This window comes from Mobula hypostoma, chromosome 4 (assembly GCF_963921235.1).
Source record: "Mobula hypostoma chromosome 4, sMobHyp1.1, whole genome shotgun sequence".
NCBI classification, from domain to species: Eukaryota; Metazoa; Chordata; class Chondrichthyes; order Myliobatiformes; family Myliobatidae; genus Mobula; species Mobula hypostoma.
The window spans coordinates 8,920,035-8,940,066 of NC_086100.1; the positions used below are offsets into that span (position 1 = coordinate 8,920,035).

Below are 20,032 nucleotides of genomic sequence, written 5' to 3' on the forward strand. Positions count from 1 at the left end.
TCTCTTTTCGCACTAATTATTTAATTTTCTTTTTTATGTATACTTTTTTATTGCAATTTATATTTTTATTACTAGGTATTGCAATGTATGGCAATGTACTGCCACTGCAAATCAACAAATTTCACGACATATGCCAGAGTTACGATTCTGATTCAAACTGCGAGAAAGGGATTCAAACGCACAAACGACCAGGTCGCACCCCCTCCTCACGGAGCACCGCAGAGATGGTGAATCAGCAAGAACAAAGTGCCTCACTTTGTGGGCTGGAGATGTAAACAGGAAATCCACTCTCAGATGTTGTGAGAGGCTGCTAGGCCCTCATCAGGACTGGCAGAAACTCTGTGCAAGTTCTTTGACAAAGTTAATCCTTCAATTTAGACCAGGGATATTGGTCAAGTGGATTACGGTACCTTGTGCAACACTACAACCAACATGATACGTCAATAATTAGAAGTAGAATTTCACAGTCCTGGGACATCCTGAAGTTGCAATGGGGTCAAATAACGTGGTTTTGATGTGTTGCAATGCGGGTAGTTCTGCAACCAAACGGAACTCAGCAATCTCTCACAATCTGTGAATGCCTAACTCGTCCACTTTCAGAGCAGACGGCTGGGAAACCCGAAGGCAAAACAGGGAATGAAGGAAGTGCTGGGCATGAGAGGGGAGAGAAAGAGCAGCGACGTTGCCACAAAGGCTCTTGGCTGGAAAATCGAATAGAAGACACGTTAAATGCAGGAAGGTGGAGATCTCCTGAGGTAATACGTGCTTGTGCGGAGTAAACTTTCGCAACTCTTTATTAGAATCAGTGTATCAGAATTAGAATCAGCTTTTTTATTACTAACATTTGTCGTGAAAATTGTTGTTTGCGGTAACAGTACAGTGCAATACGTAAAATATACTAAAATTACAAAAATTTACAGTAAATACGTAAATAAATAAAATAAATTGACTATGTTTATTTATTCATATGTATATATTTATACACACTCAATGGCTACTTTATCAGATACACCTATACACCTGCTTGTTCATGCAAATATCTAATCAGCCAGTCATGTGGCAGTAACTCAATGTACAAAAGCATGCAGACACGGTCAAGAGGTTCAGTTGTTGTTCAGACCAAACATCAGAATGGGGAAGAAATGTGACCTGAGAGACTTTGATCGTGGAATGATTGTTGGTTCCAGACGGGGTGGTTTGAGTATCTCAGAAACTGCTGATCTCCTGGGACTTTCATGCAAAGGAACTCTCCAGAGTTTACAGAGAATGGTGTGAAAAACAAAAAAAAAACATCCAGTGAGTGGCAGTTCTGTGGGTGAAAACACCTTGTTCATGAGAGAGGTCGGAGGTGAATGGCCAGACTGGTTCAAGCTGATGGGAAGGTGACAGTAACTCAAAAACCACACATTACAAAACCGGTGTAATCCTACCATGGACAGTCATCAGCCTGTCTGTGACAGGAGGAGGGTTTGGCACAGGGCCAACGACCTCATTTCATAAAAAAACCCAGGGCCACAGACCGGCCAACAGAAGCTCTAAAATCCTCATCCTTGAGAGAGGAATGATAGCAGGTGGGCTACACTTGGGGGCAATTTAGAAGTTTGATCCAGGACGGAGGACTCTGGTAAGCTGTTGGTGGCAGCCTGTGCCCCGGTAGGACGATGGGCTTAAGAAGAAGACGATAACAGCGGTGTGCAGCAGAGCATTTCTGAATGCACATGTTGAACCTTGAAGTAGATGAGCAACAGCAGCAGAAGACCACACACACACACTTAATGGCCACTTCATTAGGTACAGCAGGTACGTAGTAAAGTGGTCACATGGTCTGTAATTAAACAAGTAGTGCAAAAATTGTGAGGTAAAGCTGATGAGGTATTTGTCCATTTGGAAATCTGATGGCGGAGGGGAAAAAGCTGGTCCTGAAACATTGAGAGTGTGTCTTCAGGCTCCCGTACCTCCTCCCTGATTGTCATTATTCATGAGAAAAGTCCCATGTTGATGGTGTGAAGACAATTGACTGAATCATGGCCGAAAGTAGGTCACAGTTGAGAGTTTAACATCAAATGATATACTTTGCATCGAAAGGATAGGCAAGAAGGCATAGGTGCTAACGTGGCTTTGTTGGTAAGAGATGGAATTACATCCTTAGAAAGAGGTGACATCGGGTCAGAGAATGTTGAATGTTTATTGGTGGAGTTAAGAAACTTCAAAAGTAAAAGAACAAATAGAGATTGAGATTGTAAAGAGAGCTGGAAAGGGTAATTAAGTTATTGTCTCAATTGTAATGTGGGACTTCAATATGCAAGAAGACTGGGAAAATCAGATTGTTGTTGGATCACAAGAGAGGGAATTTGTTGAATGCCTATGAGAAAAACTTCTTAGAGCAGCTTGTACTCAAGCCTCCTAGGGGGAAAAGCTATCTTAGATTGGGTGTTGTATGATTATCCAGATTTTATTAGTCAGTTTAAGGTAAAGGAACCCTTAGGAGGCAGTGATCATAATATGATTGAATTCATACTGCAGTTTGAGAGGAAGAAGCATAAGTCACATGCTTCCGTATCGCAGTGGAATACAGGGAATTACAGAGGCATGAGAGAGGAGTTTGCCCAAGTGGATTGGAAGAGGATATTGTCCGAGATGACAGCAGAACATAGGTGGCTGAAGTTTCTGGGAATAGCTTATAAGGTGCAGGATAGATACAGTACGTCTCACAGAAGTTGTTCTCAAATGGCAGGGCTAGGCAACCATGGCTGACAAGGGAAGTTAAGGACTGCATAAAAGTCTAGGAAAGGTCTTATGAGGTAGCAAAAGTGAGTGAGAAGTTGGACATTCGTGAAGCTTCTAAAATCCAACAAAAGCCAACTAAAGAAGCTATGAGAAGGGAAAAGATTCTTCAAGGAAGTAACAAGCAGCATGGACAAAGGAGAGGTGGAGAATGTCATTCACTTAGATTTGCAGAAGGCATTTGGTAAGGTGTCTCACAAGATACTGGCACGCATAGAGGAATGGCTGACAGGCGGGAGGCAATGAGTGGGAATAAAGGGGGCTTTTTCCAGTTGGCTGCCAGTGACTAGTGGTGTTCCTCAGGGGTCAGTATTGGGACCGTTACTTTTCACATTGTTTGTTAATCATTTAGACCATAAGACCATAAAACATAGGAGCAGAATTAGGCTATTCAGCCCATCAAGTTTGTTCTGCCACTGAATCACAGCTGATCCTTTTTTCCCCATCTCAACCCCACTCCCAGCCTTCTCCCTGTAACCTTTGATGCAGTATCCAGTCAAGAACCTATCAAGCTCTGCCTTAAATACATCCAATGACCTGGCCTCCACAACTGCCTGTGGCAATAAATTCCACAAATTCACCACCCTCTGGCGAAAGGAATTTCTCCGTATCTCTGTTTTAAATGGACGCCCCTCTATCCTGAGGCTGTCCCCTTTTGTCCTAGACTCCCCCACCATGGGAAACATCTTTTGCACATTTACTCTGTCTAGGCCTTTCAACATTCAAAATGTTTCTATGAGATCCCCCCTTATCCTTCTAAATTCCAGCGAGTACAGACCCAGAGCTATCAAACGTTCCTCGTAATATAACCCTTTCATTCCTGGAATCACCCTTGTGAACCTCCTCTGAACCCTCTCCAATGCCAGCACATCTTTTCTTAGATGAGGAGCCCAGAACTTTTCACAATACTCAAGGTGAGGCCTCACCAGTGCCTTATAAAGCCTCAGCATCACATCCCTGCTCTTGTATTCTGGACCTTTTGAAATGAATGCTAAAATGGCATTTGTCTTCCTCACCACTGACTCTAACTGCAAGGTAACCTTTAGGGTGTTCTGCACAAGGACTCCCAAGTCCCTTTGCATGTCAGATTTTTGGATTTTCTCCCCATTTAGAAAATAGCCTACACATTTATTTCTACTGCCAAAGTGCATGACCATGCATTTTCTAACATTGTATTTAATTTGCCACTCTCTTGCCCATTCTCCTAATCTGTCTAAGTCCTTCTGCAGCCTACCTGTTTCCTCAACACGACCTGCTCCTCCACCAATCTTCTGCAAACTTGGCAACAAAGCCATCTATTCCATCATCTAAATCATTGATATACAGCATAAAAAGAAGCGATCTCAACACTGACCCCCGCAGAACACTGCTAGTCACTGGCAGCCAACCAGAAAGGGATCCTCTTATTCCCACTCATTTCCTCCTACAAATCAGCTAATGCTTTAACTACATCAGTAATTTATCTGTAATACCATGGGCTTTAAATCTGGTAAGCAGCCTCATCTGTGGCACCTTGTCAAAGACCCTCTGAAAGTCTAAATAGATAGTGGAATTGGTGGCTTTGTGGCAAAGTTTGTGGATGATACTAAGATAGGTGGAGGGGTAGGTAGTGCTGAGGAAGCAATGTGATTGCAGCAGGACTTAGACAAATTGGAAGAATGGGCAAAAAAGTGGCAGAAGGAATACAGCAATGGGAAATGTATGATAATGCATTTTGGTTAAAGGAAAAATAGTGCAGAATATTATCTAAATGGGGAGATCATTCAAACATCAGAAGTGCAGAGGGACTTAGGAGTTCTTGGGCAAGACTTCCAGAAGGTTAATTTACGGGTTAAGTCTGCAGTAAGGAAGACAAATGCAATGTTGGCATTTATTTCAAGGGGAATAGAATATAAAAACAAGGAGATAATGCTGAGCCTTTATAAGACATTAGTCAGATTGCATTAAGAGTATTGTCAACAGTTTTGGGCCTCTTTTCTCAGAAAGGATGTATTGTTATTGGAGAGCGTCCAGAGGAGGTTTATAAGGATGATTCGGGAATGAAGGGGTTAACATGTGAGGATCCTTTGGCAGCACTGGGCCTGTGTTTACCAGAATTTAAAGACACACACACAAAAAAACCTACCAAATGTTGAAAGGACTAGATAAGGTGGATGTGAAGAGGATGTTTCCTCTGGTGAGGGTATGGGAGAGAGGCAGAGAGCAGGGAGAGATTGAGAAGGAGAGAAGATTGGAGAGGGAAGGGTGGGGATGGATTATAAAGGGAAGGAGAGGAATTTGGAAATGGGGAAATTGGGGAAGAAGAGATTGAGGAGGGTGGAGGGAGAGATTGAGAAGGGTGAGGAGAGATTGAGGATGAGGAAGGGATCGAGGAGGGTGGGGAGAGAGTCAGAAGGGTGAAGGGAGAGATTGAGGAGGATGTAGGGAGAGATTGAGGAGGATGAGGGAGGGATCGAGGATGGGGAGAGATTGAGGAGGGTGGGGATAGATTCAGAAGGGTGACGGGAGAGGTTGAGCAGGGTGAGGGAGGGGTTGAGGAGGGTGGGGATAGATTCAGAAGGGTGGGGAGAGATTCAGGAGGGTGTAGGGAGAAATTGAGGAGGATGGGGAGAGATTCAGGAGGGGGTAGGGAGAGATTGAGGAGGGTGAGGGAGGGATTGAGGACGGAGGGGAGAGATTCAGGAGGGTGGAGGTTGAGGAGGGTGGGGTGGGATCTAGGAGGGTGGGGAGAGATTGAGGAGGGTGGGGGAAGGATCTAGGAGGGTGGGGGAGGGATCTAGGAGGGTGGGGAGAGATTGAGGAGGGTGGGGAGGGATCTAGGAGGGTGGGGAGAGATTGAGGAGGGTGGGGGAGGGATCTAGGAGGGTGGGGAGAGATTCAGGAGGGTGTAGGGAGAGATTGAGGAGGGTGGGGTGGGATCTAGGAGGGTGGGGAGAGATTCAGGAGGGTGGGGGTGGGATCTAGGAGGGTGGGGAGAGATTCAGGAGGGTGGGGGAGGGATCTAGGAGGGTGGGGAGAGATTGAGGAGGGTGGGGGAGGGATCTAGGAGGGTGGGAGAGATTGAGGAGGGTGGGGGAGGGATCTAGGAGGGTGGGGAGAGATTCAGGAGGGTGGGGAGAGATTGAGGAGGGTGGGGAGGGATCTAGGAGGGTGGGGAGAGATTGAGGAGGGTGGGGGAGGGATCTAGGAGGGTGGGGAGAGATTCAGGAGGGTGTAGGGAGAGATTGAGGAGGGTGGGGTGGGATCTAGGAGGGTGGGGAGAGATTCAGGAGGGTGGGGGAGGGATCTAGGAGGGTGGGGAGAGATTGAGGAGGGTGGGGGAGGGATCTAGGAGGGTGGGGAGAGATTCAGGAGGGTGTAGGGAGAGATTGAGGAGGGTGGGGTGGGATCTAGGAGGGTGGGGAGAGATTCAGGAGGGTGGGGGTGGGATCTAGGAGGGTGGGGAGAGATTGAGGAGGGTGGGGGAGGGATCTAGGAGGGTGGGGAGAGATTGAGGAGGGTGGGGGAGGGATCTAGGAGGGTGGGGAGAGATTGAGGAGGATGGGGGAGGGATCTAGGAGGGTGGGGCAGGGTGGGGAGAGATTCAGGAGGGTGGGGGAGAGATTGAGGAGGGTGGAGTGGGATCTAGGAGGGTGGGGAGAGATTCAGGAGGGTGGGGAGAGATTGAGGAGGGTGGGGTGGGATCTAGGAGGGTGGGGAGAGATTCAGGAGTGTGGGGAGAGATTGAGGAGGGTGGGGTGGGATCTAGGAAGGTGGGGAGAGATTCAGGAGGGTGGGGAGAGATTGAGGAGGATGGGGGAGGGATCTAGGAGGGTGGGGAGAGATTGAGGAGGATGGGGGAGGGATCTAGGAGGGTGGGGCAGGGTGGGGAGAGATTCAGGAGGGTGGGGGAGAGATTGAGGAGGGTGGGGTGGGATCTAGGAGGGTGGGGAGAGATTGAGGAGGGTGGGGGAGAGATTGAGGAGGGTGGGGGTGGGATCTAGGAGGGTGGGGAGAGATTCAGGAGGGTGGAGGAGAGATTGAGGAGGGTGTGGTGGGATCTAGGAGGGTGGGGAGAGATTCAGGAGGGTGGGGGAGAGATTGAGGAGGGTGGGGTGGGATCTAGGAGGGTGGGGCAGGGATTGACGACGATGGGGACGGTGGAAGGGGAGGGGGAACTGGCTGACGTTCTGAGCTGCGGACAGAATTTGGCCGAGGCGTACGAAGCAGCCTCTGGAGATGCGCTGCCCGCTGGAAGTGGATCTCGGCCCGCGGAAGTTCTTCCCCAGTGCTCGGGGCTGTTGTCCAACAGGCTGCAAGTAAACACATCATTTGCAGGAAGTGGGAACGGCGGACTCTCTCTCTCGCCCCCGGAGCGGAGTTTCCCTGTGAAATACCGCAGTGAGTCGGAGCGTCGGACAGTCGCACAGAGGGCGGTAAGCTGCCATTCCTCGTCGGGGCGAGGGGAGGGATGGTGTAGTTGCCGCTCAGGGGCAGCGAGCTGGAGTTGAGAGAGAGAGAGAGAGAGAGAAGTGTTGCTCGGGGTGGGGGTACAGAGTGACAGAGGGGATGGGGGAGGTATAGCCAGGGGAGGGAGAGAGAATGAATACCATACAAATAAAAAAAGATGGGGGTGGGTGGGTGGGGGGAGGAGAGTCACACTCAAAGTCCTGATGCAGAGTTTTAGTTTGAAACATTGACAGCTCCGTTTCTCACACAGAGGCTGCTCGATCCACTGAGTTCCTCTAGCAGATTGCTTGTTCCTACAGGTATCCACCATCTCTTTTGTCTCCATTAAACGGGCTGGACTGTTCCCTCTGGACTCTCGAAGCTGAGGGGCCGCCAGATAGGAGTACTGTATATAAAATTATGCAAGGGACTGATAAGTTCAGAGTCTTTTCCAAGATGAAATTGTCAAATACTAGAGAGCATTGTGGGCAGTTTGATCCCAAATATAAGAAAGTATTTGCTGGTGTTGCAGAGGGTCTAGAGGCCGCTCATGAGAAAGGGTTAATGTACACAGCGCATTTGGGCCTGTTCTCACTGGAGTTTAGAAGAATGAGGGCTGATCTCATTGAAATCTTTTGAATATCGAAAGACCTCAACAGAGTGAATGTGGAGTGGATGTTTCCAATAGTGAGAGAGTCCAAGGCCAAAGGGCACAGGCACAGAATACAAGGACATCCCTTTAAAATGGAGATGAGGAAGAATTTCTTCAGCCAGAGGGTGGTGAATCTGTGGAATTCATTGCCACAGACAGCTGTGGAGGCCAAGTCATTGAGTGTATTTAAAGCAGAGGTTGATAGGTCCTGACGAAGGGTCTCGGCCTGAAACGTCGACTGCGCCTCTTCCTATAGATGCTGCTTGGCCTGCTGCGTTCACCAGCAACTTTGATGTGTGTTGTTGATAGGTTTTTGATTGGTAAGGGTGTCAAAGGTTATGGTGAGAAGACACAGCGATGGGGTTGACAGGGATAATAAATCAGTCATGATCGAATGGTGGAGCAGACCCAATGGGCTGAATGGCCTGATTCTACTCCTATGGCCTTGGAATTGGGGTGAGAATGGGGATGTTTAAATAAGATTTCTAAGGCAGGTATTTTATACAGAGGGTGGTAGGCGTAAGGAATGCTGTGCCAGGAAAGTGGCATACTGTGTACATAACGGTTACAAAAATGGCGTAAGGGCCATGTTGAAATGTTGTCACTTTAGAGCAGGAATTCCCAACCGTTTTTATCCCATGGGCCAATACCATCAAGCAAGGGTTCTGTGGACCTCAGGTTTGGGAACCCCTGCTCTAGAAGCAAATAGTAGTTGTCTTATATGACCTTGTGTTTCTCCTGCACAAATTTAACGATCATCTCTCACCCCGCCCTCTCATCTCTTCATACCAGCTATTTCTGATTCAGGTTCAGACTTATTTATCACATGTACATCAAAATGCATTGTTTGTGTCAACAGCCAATACACCCGAGGATGCGCTGGGGGCCACTACGCAATCTGTGGCCAACATAGCATGTCCACCATTTCCCCTCCACATTCTCATCCCCGGCACTCTGGTTCTCATCCCCTTCAGCTCTAGTTTAACTCCCCCGTAGCTGCACTAGCAAGGATATTAGTTTCCTGCCAGATCAGTTGCAAACCTTCCCATCTGTACGGGTCCTACCTTTCCTGGAAGAGAGCCCAATGATCCAAAACCCTGAAGTCCTCCTACCCACACCATCTCCTTAGCCACATATTAAACAGTATTTATCCTTCTATTTCTCATCTCACCAGCATGTGGCACAAGTGATAGTTCTGAGATTATAACCTTGGAAGTCACATTCTTTAACTTAGCACCTAACTCCCTGCATTCACTTTGCAGGAATTTGTCACCATTCCTACTGATGTTATTGGTCCCGACATGGACCACGATCTCTGGCATTTCTGATATAATGTCTATTTCTTTGCTTCCACAGATGCTGCTTGACCTGCTAAGTTCCTCCAGCAGTTTGTTTCTTTTCCTCAGATTCTAGTATCTTGATAGCAATCATCTTAATTGCATTTGATCTGCTTCCAGTTTCTTTCTCTGTTCTCAAAGTTCAAAGAAAATTTATTACCAAAGTACATATATGTCACAGCAAAAAATCTTGAGATTTATTTTTTGCAGGCACACTCAATAAATCCAATAACCTTAGCGCAATCAGTGAAAGACCGCATCAACTTGGGCATTCGACCAGTGAGCAAAAGACAAGAAACTGCAAATACAAGAAGAAAGAAATAATAATAATAAATAAATAAACAAGAAATATTGAGAAGTTGAGATGAAAAGGCCTTGAAAGTGTGTCTATAGGTTATGGGAACAGTTCAGTGATAGGGCAAGTGAAGTAATCCCCTCTGGTTCTGGAGCCTGAAGGTTGAAGGGTAATAACTGTTCCTGAATCTGTTGGTGTGAGTCTTGAGACTGTTCTACCTCCTTCCTGACGACAGCAGCGAGAAGAGAGCATGTCCCGGATGGTGGGGGTCTAGATGATGGACGCTGCTTCCTGCAGCATTGCTCCATGCAGATGTGTTCAATGCTGGGGAGGGATTTATCCGTGATGGAGTGGGCCCTATTCACTACTTGTGGGATTTTCCATTCAAGGGCACTGGTGTTTCCATACCAGGCTGTGACGCAGCCAGTCAACATACTCTCCACTACCCCTCTATGGAAGTTTGTCAAAGTTTTGGATGTCATGCGGAATCTCTGCAAACTCCTAAGGGAGTAGAGCTGCTGCCCTGTTTTCTTCATAATTGCACTTATGTGCTGGCCCAGGACACACCCTCTGAAATATAACACAGAGATATTTATTGAGAACTAAATGAATCATAGAAATACATGCAGTATCATTTTTTAACAGGCTGACTTTTACAACGTTATACAGCTGTTGAAGTTGAAGTGTCATTCAATCTTCTTTTGCCTATGACAGTCCTGAATATTTTGGCCTCCTTTCTCATCCTCTTTGTAATCCAATCTACTCAGCTGGATTAATATTGTTCAAGTAACAAAGTTCAAGTTTATTGCCATGGTCATACCACACCCAGGGTATAAATACCGTGAAAATTAGATTTTTTTTTCTGCAGCACAGTGCACTACAAACGTAACAAACATACAATAACGTAAACTTAAATTAACGAGTAGTACACGAGGTGACAGGGTAGCATAGCGGTGAGCAGAGCATTGTAGAGTGCCTGCAGCGGTTCAATCTCTGATGTTGTTTGTTTGTACGTTCTGCCCGTGACCATGTCGGCTCCTGCAGGTGAGGGTTAGTAAGTTGTGGGCACTGGAATCACGTGGGCTGCCTTGGACCGTATTGGTCATTGATGCAAACGACACATTTCACAGTACATGTGACAAATAAAGCTAATCTATCTACCTGTCTAACCTACGTAACTCGCACGGTTGTAGGTGAGTTATTGCTGTAGGGTAATAACTGTTCTTGAGCCTGTTGCTGTGGGACCAAAGGCTTCTGTGCCTCCTGCCCGATGGTGGCAGTGAGAAGAGATCATGGCCTGGCTGGTGGGGGTAATTGATAATGAATGCTGCTTTTGTGTAGCAGTGCTTCTTGTGGACGTTCTCAATGGTAAATGAAGACGTCGCCTTTTATGGGAGCTTGCTGTGCCCAAGTCTGTCCCACAATGCACTGCAAGGGTCCCGGAAACATCCTGAGGTTGTGGCAGGTGCGACAAAAAGGCAAGTCTTGGGTTCTATCATTATTCTGTGATCTTGAACACCTATTAAATCTTCTTGACTTTGTTGCCTTAAGGAGGTCAGTACTGTACCAGCTTCTCCACCTCCTTGAGCTGCTGATAATTTTACTGTTGTGGTTCTTGGAACATAAAAACAGGTTCATTGAGTATTAGGATAAAAATCAACTGGATTATCAGTAAGGCTTCCACTGTGTTGAAGTGGATACATTTTTGGAGTAACCTTGGCTTTGAGTTAAATCCTTCCATCTTTCTGTCTCATGACATTGTTTGTTCTGGGAATAATTCATTACATGAGCGTGTGAGTGATAATTGGAGATTTTATGGGAAGGTCTTATCTCAGTCTGTCTATAATTTGACAGTTCCAGTGCTGTCCTCTCCTCCCACCTTCTGCAGATTCTTAGAATATGAATCAGAATCGGGTTTAATTTCACTGGCATATACGAGGGGTAATTGATAAGTTCGTGGCCTAAGGTAGAAGGAGTCAATTTTAGAAAACCTAGTTTTTCAACATAGTCCCCTCCTACATGTATGCACTTAGTCCAGTGATCGTGGAGCATACGGATCCCTTCTTTGTAGAAGTGGTCCACAGCCGGGATGATTGATAAGTTTGTGGCCTAAGGTAGAAGTTATTAACTTCAAACTTTCTGCGTTATCACTCAAAGACTTGATCTGCACGTGCATGTAATGAAAGTGTCTTGGACCTCCAGTAAGTGGTCCACAGCAGGGGTGATTGATAAGTTTGTGGCCTAAGGTAGAAGAAGATGAGTTATACAGCTCTCGTTACATGCATGTGCAGTTCAACTCTTTGAGTGAAGATGCAGAAAGTTTGAAGTTAATAACTCATTTCCTTCTACTTTAGGCCACAAATTTATCAATCACCCCTGCTGGGGACCACTCATGGAGGTCCGAGACACTGACTTCTACAAAGAAGGGATCTGTATGCTCCATGACCGCTGGACTAAGTGTGTAAATGTAGGAAAAGTAAATGTGCAGGTTTTCTAAAATTGACTCCTTCTACCTTAGGCCACAAACTTTTCAATCACCCCTTGTATTGTGAGATTTTTTGTTTTGTGGCAGCAGTACTTTGCAATACATAATAATACATAAATTACAATAAGAAATGCTGTTTGTGCGTATACATGTGTATATAAACACACGGGATGAGGCAGAGGGAAATAAGCTGTTCCTGAAACATTGAGTGTGTGCCTTCAGGCTCCTGTACCTCCGTATTGATGGTAGCAATGAGAAGAGGGCATATCCTGGGTGATGGGGCCCTTAATGATTGGCATCATCTTTTTGAGGTATTACCTTTTGAAGATCTTCTCGATACTGTGGAGGCTAGTGCCCATAATGGAGTTGGCTGAGTTTACAACCCTCTGCAAAACTTCTGTAAAAGTTAATTTCTGATGATCCAAACCACTTCAGTTTGTCCACAGGTCTTGTGCTTACTTACTGCTAAATAATGAATCAATTTTGAATTTCTAGGCTTTTGACAGCATCCTCTGCCAATCCCTCATAGTCATAGTCATAGTCATACTTTATTGATCCCGGCGGAAATTGGTTTTCATTACAGTTGCACCATAAATAATTAAATAGTAATAAAACCATAAATAGTTAAATAGTAATATGTAAATTATGCCAGGAAATAAGTCCAGGACCAGCCTATTGGCTCAGGGTGTCTGACCCTCCAAGGGAGGAGTTGTAAAGTTTGATGGCCACAGGCAGGAATGACTTCCTCTGACGCTCTGTGTTACATCTCGGTGCATCTCACCATTTAGAGTCAGTGTTATACGGCTCAGAAGCGGCCCCTTTGGCCTAGCTCAGCCATGCCAGCCATGGTGCCCTTCTAAACTTGTCACATGCTCATGTGTTTAATCCCAAACCCTCTAAACCCCCCAAATGTATTTTAAGCAAAATTGATTCTAATTCCCACATTCCCAAAATTCTGACTCCTTGTTTCCAATTGACCGGACTGGAGTCAATGAGGGATGCTCTTCAGCTATGGCAAGGTTTGAATGCCATCTCCTCCTACAGAGTTAAATCTTGGAATACAGGGCACAGCCAGATGAGCTCAATACCTTCTATGCTTGCTCTGATTACTAGAACTGGGAGGAACTGGAAGTGCACCCCCATGTCTTCCAATGATCCTTTGGTCTCAGTATCTGAAGATGACGTGTGGGCTGCCTTCAAAAGAGTGAATCCAAAGAAAGCATCTGGTCTGGACAGAGTGCCTGGCCGAGTACTGAAGAATTGTGCTGACCAACTGGCTGGTGTATTCATGAATATCTTCACCCTCTTGATCCAGCGGTCTGTGGCACCCACCCGCTTCAAATGGGCTTTAATTGTGTGGCTGTCCTGTATTAACTTGTCTAAATGATTATCGCCCAGTGGCACTTCCATCCACAGTGATGAAGTGTTTTGAGAGGCTGTTGTTGAAGCATATCAGCTCCTGTCTGAGTGGCGACTTGGATCTGCTCCAATTCACCTACTGAAGCAACAGATCCACAGCAGATGCTATCTCGTTGGCTCTTCACACAACCCTGGAACTTCAGAACAGCAAAGGTGCAAACATCAGAATGCTGTTTACTGATTGAAGCTCAGCATTTAACACCATCATCCCCTGAAAACTAATCAGCAAACTCCAAGACCCGGGCATCAGCACCCTCTTGTGCAATTGGATCCTGGATTTCCTCACTTGTAGACCCCAGTCAGTTTGAACTGGCAAAAACATCTTCTCCACAATCTTCAGCACAGGAGAAGGGCAGGGATGTGTGCTTAGCCCGCTGCTCTGCTTGCTTTACACTGCTGACTGTGTGGTTAAGTACAGCTCTAACACCCCATATAATTTTGCTGATGACACCACTGTTGTGGGCTGTGTCAAAGGGGTTGATGAATCAGCACACAGGAGGGAGGTTGGAAACTTGGCTGAGTGGTGTAATAACAACAACCTCTCACTCAGCTTCGATAAGATCAAGGAACTAATTGTAGACTTCAGGAGAGGGAAACCAGAGGAAACCAGAGAATATGAGCCAGTAATATTCGGTGCCACAATCTCAGAGGACCTGTCCTGGACCCATCATATAACTATAATTGTGAAGAAAGCACAACAACAACTCTACTTCCTCAGGAGTCTGCAGAGATTCAGCATGTCAATGAAAACCTTGACAAACTTCTATAGATGTGTGGTGGAAGGTGTGCTGACTGGCTGCATTACGGCCTGGTATGGGAACACCAACAACACCTTTGAGCAGAAAATCTTACAAAATGTATTGGATTTGGCTCAGTACATCACGGGTAAAGTTCTCCCAATCATTGAGCACATCTACATGAATCGTTGCCGTAGAAAAGCAGCATCCATCATCAACAACCCTCACCACCCAGGCCATGCTCTTTTCTTGCTGCTGCCAACAGGTAGAAGGTACAGGTACCTCAGGACTCACCAGGTTCAAGAACAGTTACTACCCCTCAGCCATCAGGCTGTTGGACAAAAGGGGTTAGCTACACTCACTTCAGGACTCTTTTAGCTTGTTCATTCATGCTCGTTATTTATTATCTGCATTTAGACCATAAGACCATAAGACAAAGGAGCAGAAGTCGGCCATTTGGCTCATCGAGTCTGCTCCACCATTTTATCATGAGCTGATCCATTCTCCCATTTAGTCCCACTCCCCCGCCTTCTCACCATAACCTTTGATGCTCTGGCTACTCAGATTCCTACCAATCTCTGCCTTAAATACACCCAATGATTTGGCCTCCACTGCTGCCCGTGGCAACGAATTCCTTAGATTCACCACCCTCCAACTAAAAAAAAGTCTTCGCATCTCTGTTCTGAATGGGTGCCCTTCAATCCTTAAGTCATGCCCTCGTACTAGACTCCCCCATCATGGGAAACAACTTCGCCACATCCACTCTGTCCGTGCCTTTCAACATTCGAAATGTTTCTATGAGGTCTCCCCTCATTCTTCTAAACTCCAAGGAATACAGTCCAAGAGCGGACAAACGTTCCTCATATGTTATCCCTCTCATTCCCGGAATCATTCTAGTGAATCTTCTCTGTACCCTCTCCAACGTCAGCACATCCTTTCTTAAATAAGGAGAAAACTGCCCACGGTACTCCAAGTGAGGTCTCACCAGCACCTTATAGAGCCTCAACATCACATCCCTGCTCCTATACTCTATTCCTCTAGAAATGAATGCCAACATTGCATTCGCCTTCTTCACCACCGACTCAACCTGGAGGTTAACCTTAAGGGTATCCTGTACAAGGACTCCCAAGTCCCGTTGCATCTCAGAACTTTGAATTCTCTCCCCATTTAAATAATAGTCTGCCAGTTTATTTCTTCTGCCAAAGTGCATAACCATACACTTTCCAACATTGTATTTCATTTGCCACTTCTCTGCCCATTCTTCCAATCTATCCAAGTCTCTCTGCAGACTCTCCGTTCCTCAGCACTACTGGCCCCTCCACCTATCTTTGTATCGTCAGCAAACTTAGCCACAAAGCCATCTATTCCATAATCCAAATCGTTGATATACAACGAAAAAAGAAGCGGCCCCAACAAGGACCCATGTGGAACACCACTGGTAACCGGCAGCCAACCAGAATAGGATCCCTTTATTCCCACCCTCTGTTTCCTGCCAGTCAGCCAACGCTCTATCCACGTATGTAACTTCCCCGTAATTCCATGGGCTCTTATCTTGATAAGTAGCCTCATGTGCGGCACCTTGTCAAAGGCCTTCTGAAAATCCAAATATACAACATCCACTGCATCTCTCTTGTCTAGCCTACTTGTAATTTCCTCAAGAAATTGTAATAGGTTTGTCAGGCAGGATTTTCCTTTAAGGAATCCATGCTGAGTTCTGCCTATCTTGTCATATGCCTCCAGGTACTCTGTAACCTCATCCTTGACGATCAACTCCAAACTATTTGCATAGTTTGTTTACAGTTTACAGATCCTGTTTACAGTTACTGTTCTATAGATTTGCTAAGTATGCCCAGCAGTAAAAGAATCTCAGGGTTGTATGTGGTGACATGAATATGCTCTGATAATAATTTTAACTTTGAACTTTGAACAATTGGAAATCCTGCTCTGGGCCGGCTGGTGGCGCAATGATATCAGCGCCAGACCCGGGAGTGGAGGTTCCTGGGTTCGAAACCAGTCGGGTCCGCTCCCGAGTATGCTTTCCATCCGTGCCAGGTTGAGTGTCGAGATCGCAACTCGACCTCGTAAAATAAAGGGAAAAAAATGCTGTGAAAATATCTGTGTGAGGAGTGATGCGCCACACAGTCTCTCACTCTCTCTCGCTCCGCGCCTTGTTAAAAGCCATGAAAGTGACATCGTCACGGATGCACGCACACGCACAGACTCGCACGCACACAGGTAGTATATGCCAAAAAAAATTCTTAAAAATGGATATCCTGCTCAATCTCTCAGGCCTTCCTCCACCAACCTCTTAAATTTAAACAATCTTCCTCAAAAGACAATTGTCAGCTCAGCTTTTCTGGACTATGCTCTTGAACTGTGGAATTCAATGCCTAAAACTATAAGGGATGCAGTCTCAGTTGGCACTTTCTAACGCCAGCTCAAAACCTATTTATTGAACCTTGCTTTTAACTAACATGTTGCACTTTATCCCAGTGTAAAGCACCTTGAACTACATCGGCTATATGAAAAGTGCTCTATAAATAAGTTATTTTTGTTATTATCGTTATTATGATTTCCAATGCCCCACTTTTGGTTAGCATGTCAACGGCTGCCTGGACCCTAATCTCTAGAATATCTCCCTCAAACCATTTCCTGTCCCTCCCACACTTCCTCCTTAAAACATAGAAACATAGAAAATAGGTGCAGGAGTAGGCCATTCGGCCCTTCGAGCCTGCACCGCCATTCACTATGATCGTGGCTGATCATCCAACTCAGAACCCTGTACCTGCCTTCTCTCCATACCCCCGATTGCTTTAGTCACAAGGGCCATATCTGACTCCCTTTTAAGTATAGCCAATGAACTGGCCTCAAAAACCTACCCCCTTCATTTAAGACATTAGGACAAATGATTCTGCAGATGCTGGAAATCCAGAGTAACATACATAAAATGCTGGAGGAACTCAGGAAGCATCTTTGGAGGGGAATAAACAGTTGACGTTTCAAGCCAAGAAATTTCATCAGGCAGGACTGGAGAAGAAGCATGTACTTCTTCCTCTGCCTCACCCCTCCTTCTTATTCTGTCCTCTTCCCGCTTTCTTTCCAGTCCTGGTGAAGGTCACTGTCACACGCACAAGGGGAAGGACAGCACCTGTTAGATACAGAGTGAAGTTCCCTCTGCACTGTTCCTCATGGCCAACCCTGGGTTATACTGCGTCTGAGTTCCTCCAGGTTTTGTGGGTGTTGCTCTTTCATGTGTGATTCTGTGTCTATTAAAACACTAGTGTGACTCATCTCAAGCTCCGTTGCTATGTTAGAGAGGCTGTATTAAGTGATTTATAAATAAGACTGGTTTTCCTTTCCCGCTGACAGTGGAAATGCTTGAGACACGTCCTGACTGGTGCCATTAGCAGGCTTGCCAAGATAATTCACTTCACGTCTCTCTCCTGAAGTTTGGCCTACGAGCTGTCATCGTCAACTTTGACGGTTTGCACTTCGGCTTGTAAGTATTTGCTAGTTTCAAACACAGTATCAACCCAGGGTTGACCATGAGGAACATGAGGAATAGTGCAGAGGAAGCTTCACTCTGTATCTAACTAGTGCTTGTCCCTTCCCCTGGTGTGTGTGACAGCACAGGATGGAGGAAGCTCCAATCCAGTGCTAACCTCTGCCTAGGGAGTGTGGTATGGGATGGTGCAGGAGATTTAATTGCCGGCCCTGTCCCCTTGGGAGTGGATGGTAGAATGGTTTGGAGGGACCTTCAACCTGTCCTATCCTGTGGGTGAGTGTCATGGGATGGTCGGTGGGGGGGGGGGGTGCAGGGGGAGCTTTGCCATATATCTAAATTGTCCCATCCCTTTGTGGGTGGGTGATGGGATACCGTGCTTAGCTTGACAACGAACCTATTCTGTCCCTGTGGACTCGGGTGACAGGTCAGTGTACAGGGTGCTTTGCTCAAGGTATCCCTCTGGAGGAGTGTGATGGGATGGTGTGGAGGGAGCTTTGCTCAACCTGTCCCTCTGGAGGTTTTTGATGGGATGGTGTGGAAGGAGTTTTGCTCAACTTGTCCCTCTGGAGGTTTTTGATTGGGATGATGGGGAGGAAGGTTTATATGTAACTGATGGGACAGTGTAAAGGCAACTTCATTCTGAGTCTAACCTGTGCTGTCTTACCCTGTGTGTGTGTGTGTGATGGAATGGTAAAGACCATAAGATCATAAGACATTGAATTTGGCCATTCTGTCCATCGAGTCTGTACCACTATTCCATCATGGCTAATTTATTATCCCTCTCAACCCCATTCTCTTGCCTTCTCTCTATAACCTTGAACACTCTTACTAATCCAGAAACTATCACCCTCCACTTTAAATACACCCAATGATTTGGCCTCCACAGCCACTTGCGGTAATGAATTCCACAGCCACTATTTGGGCCTGTGCTCTCTGGTCCTTGACTCACCTACTACAGGAAGCATCCTTTCCACATCCACGCTATCTTTCAATACTTGAAAGGTTTCAGTGAGATCCCCTCTCATTCTTCTAAATTCCAGCAAGTACAGGCCCAGAGCCGTCAAATACTCCCAACATTAAACCCTTTCATTCCCAGAATCAACTTTGTGAACCTCCTCTGGACCCTCTCCAATGCCAGCACATCTTGTCTTATATAATGTGCTCGAAATCACTCACAATATTCTAAATGTGGTGTCAGTACCTTATAAAGAGGGATTCTTGCTCTCTACCTAACCTTTGCTGCCCCTGTCCTGGGGAGAATGAGATGGGACCCCAGAGAGGGATCCTCACTCTCTACCTAACCAGTGCTGTCCCTGCCTTGGGAAATTCAATTAAAATTAAATGGCACCAGCATCTCACCAGTTAGTAGCAAAACACATTTTACCAGATGGGATCAGATCAATCAATTGCTGTTGAAACTGAGCATCAAACAGTTGTTGACAGCGGACAAGACTTTTCCACGCAGTATCAGCACATAGCAAGGTTACTGATCAGTTGGCTGAACCACTGCCATGGGGAACCGGGGACCCGGTTTGATCTTGATCCCGCTGTTCTGTGTGCCTGGACCTGTTGTGTGATCATGTTGGCTTTCCAGCCCGGTTTCCTCCCATGTACCAAAGATGTGCGGGGTCAGTAGTTTAAATGGCTGCTGTAAGTTGTCCTTAGAGTCACAGTCCATAAGACCGTAACACATAGGAGCAGAATTAGGCCAGTTGGCCCATCGAGTCTGCTCCGCCATTCAATCATGGCTGTTCCTTTGAACCCTTTTTCCCCTCCTTAGTCCTCCAGGGGTTGACAATACTCCAAGTGCAGTCTGACTAGTGTCCTATAAAGGCTCAGCATAATCTCCTTGCTTTTATATTCTATGCTCCTTGAAATAAATGCCAACATTGCATTTGCCTTCGTTACCACAGACTCAACCTGTGAATTAACCTTCTGAGAGTCTTGCATAAGGACTCCTAAGTCCCCCTGCACCTCTCTGATGTTTGAACCTTCTCCCCATTTAGATAATAGCCTGCATTATTGTTCCTTTTCCCAAAATATATTACCATGCAATTCCCAACATTGTATTCCATCTGCCACTTTTTTGCCCATTCTTCTAGTTTGTCTAAGTCCTGTTGCAATCGCATTGCTTCCTCAGCACTACCTACACCTCCACCTCTCTTCGTATCATCTGCAGACTTTGCCTCAAAGCCATTAATTCCATTATCTAAATCATTGACAAAGCAATGTGAAAAGTAGTGGTCCCAATACTGACCCCTGAGGAACACCACTAGTCATTGGCAGCCAACCAGAAAAAGCCTCTTTTATTCCCACACACTGCCTCCTGCCTGTCAGCCATTCCACTATACATGCCAGTATCCTTCCTGTAACATCATAGGATTTTACCT

The 20,032-nt window shown here is 46.1% G+C and overlaps 1 protein-coding gene across 5 annotated transcripts in view; it reads left to right on the plus strand.

Annotated features, from left to right (window-relative positions):
- Positions 1-401: 401 nt before the first annotated feature.
- The window catches only part of LOC134345117 (interleukin-1 receptor accessory protein-like), a 90,890-nt gene continuing 71,259 nt past the window's right edge, over positions 402-20,032 (plus strand). For 2 of the 5 annotated variants that reach the window (XM_063045296.1, XM_063045292.1), the window contains exons 1-2: positions 6,966-7,199; positions 17,507-17,636. The gene's annotated coding sequence lies outside the window, so the exon portion shown is untranslated. Of the gene's footprint in view, positions 756-6,965; positions 7,200-17,506; positions 17,637-20,032 lie in introns of those variants that run through there. The other 3 variants (XM_063045293.1, XM_063045295.1, XM_063045297.1) reach the window with 3 other exon arrangements.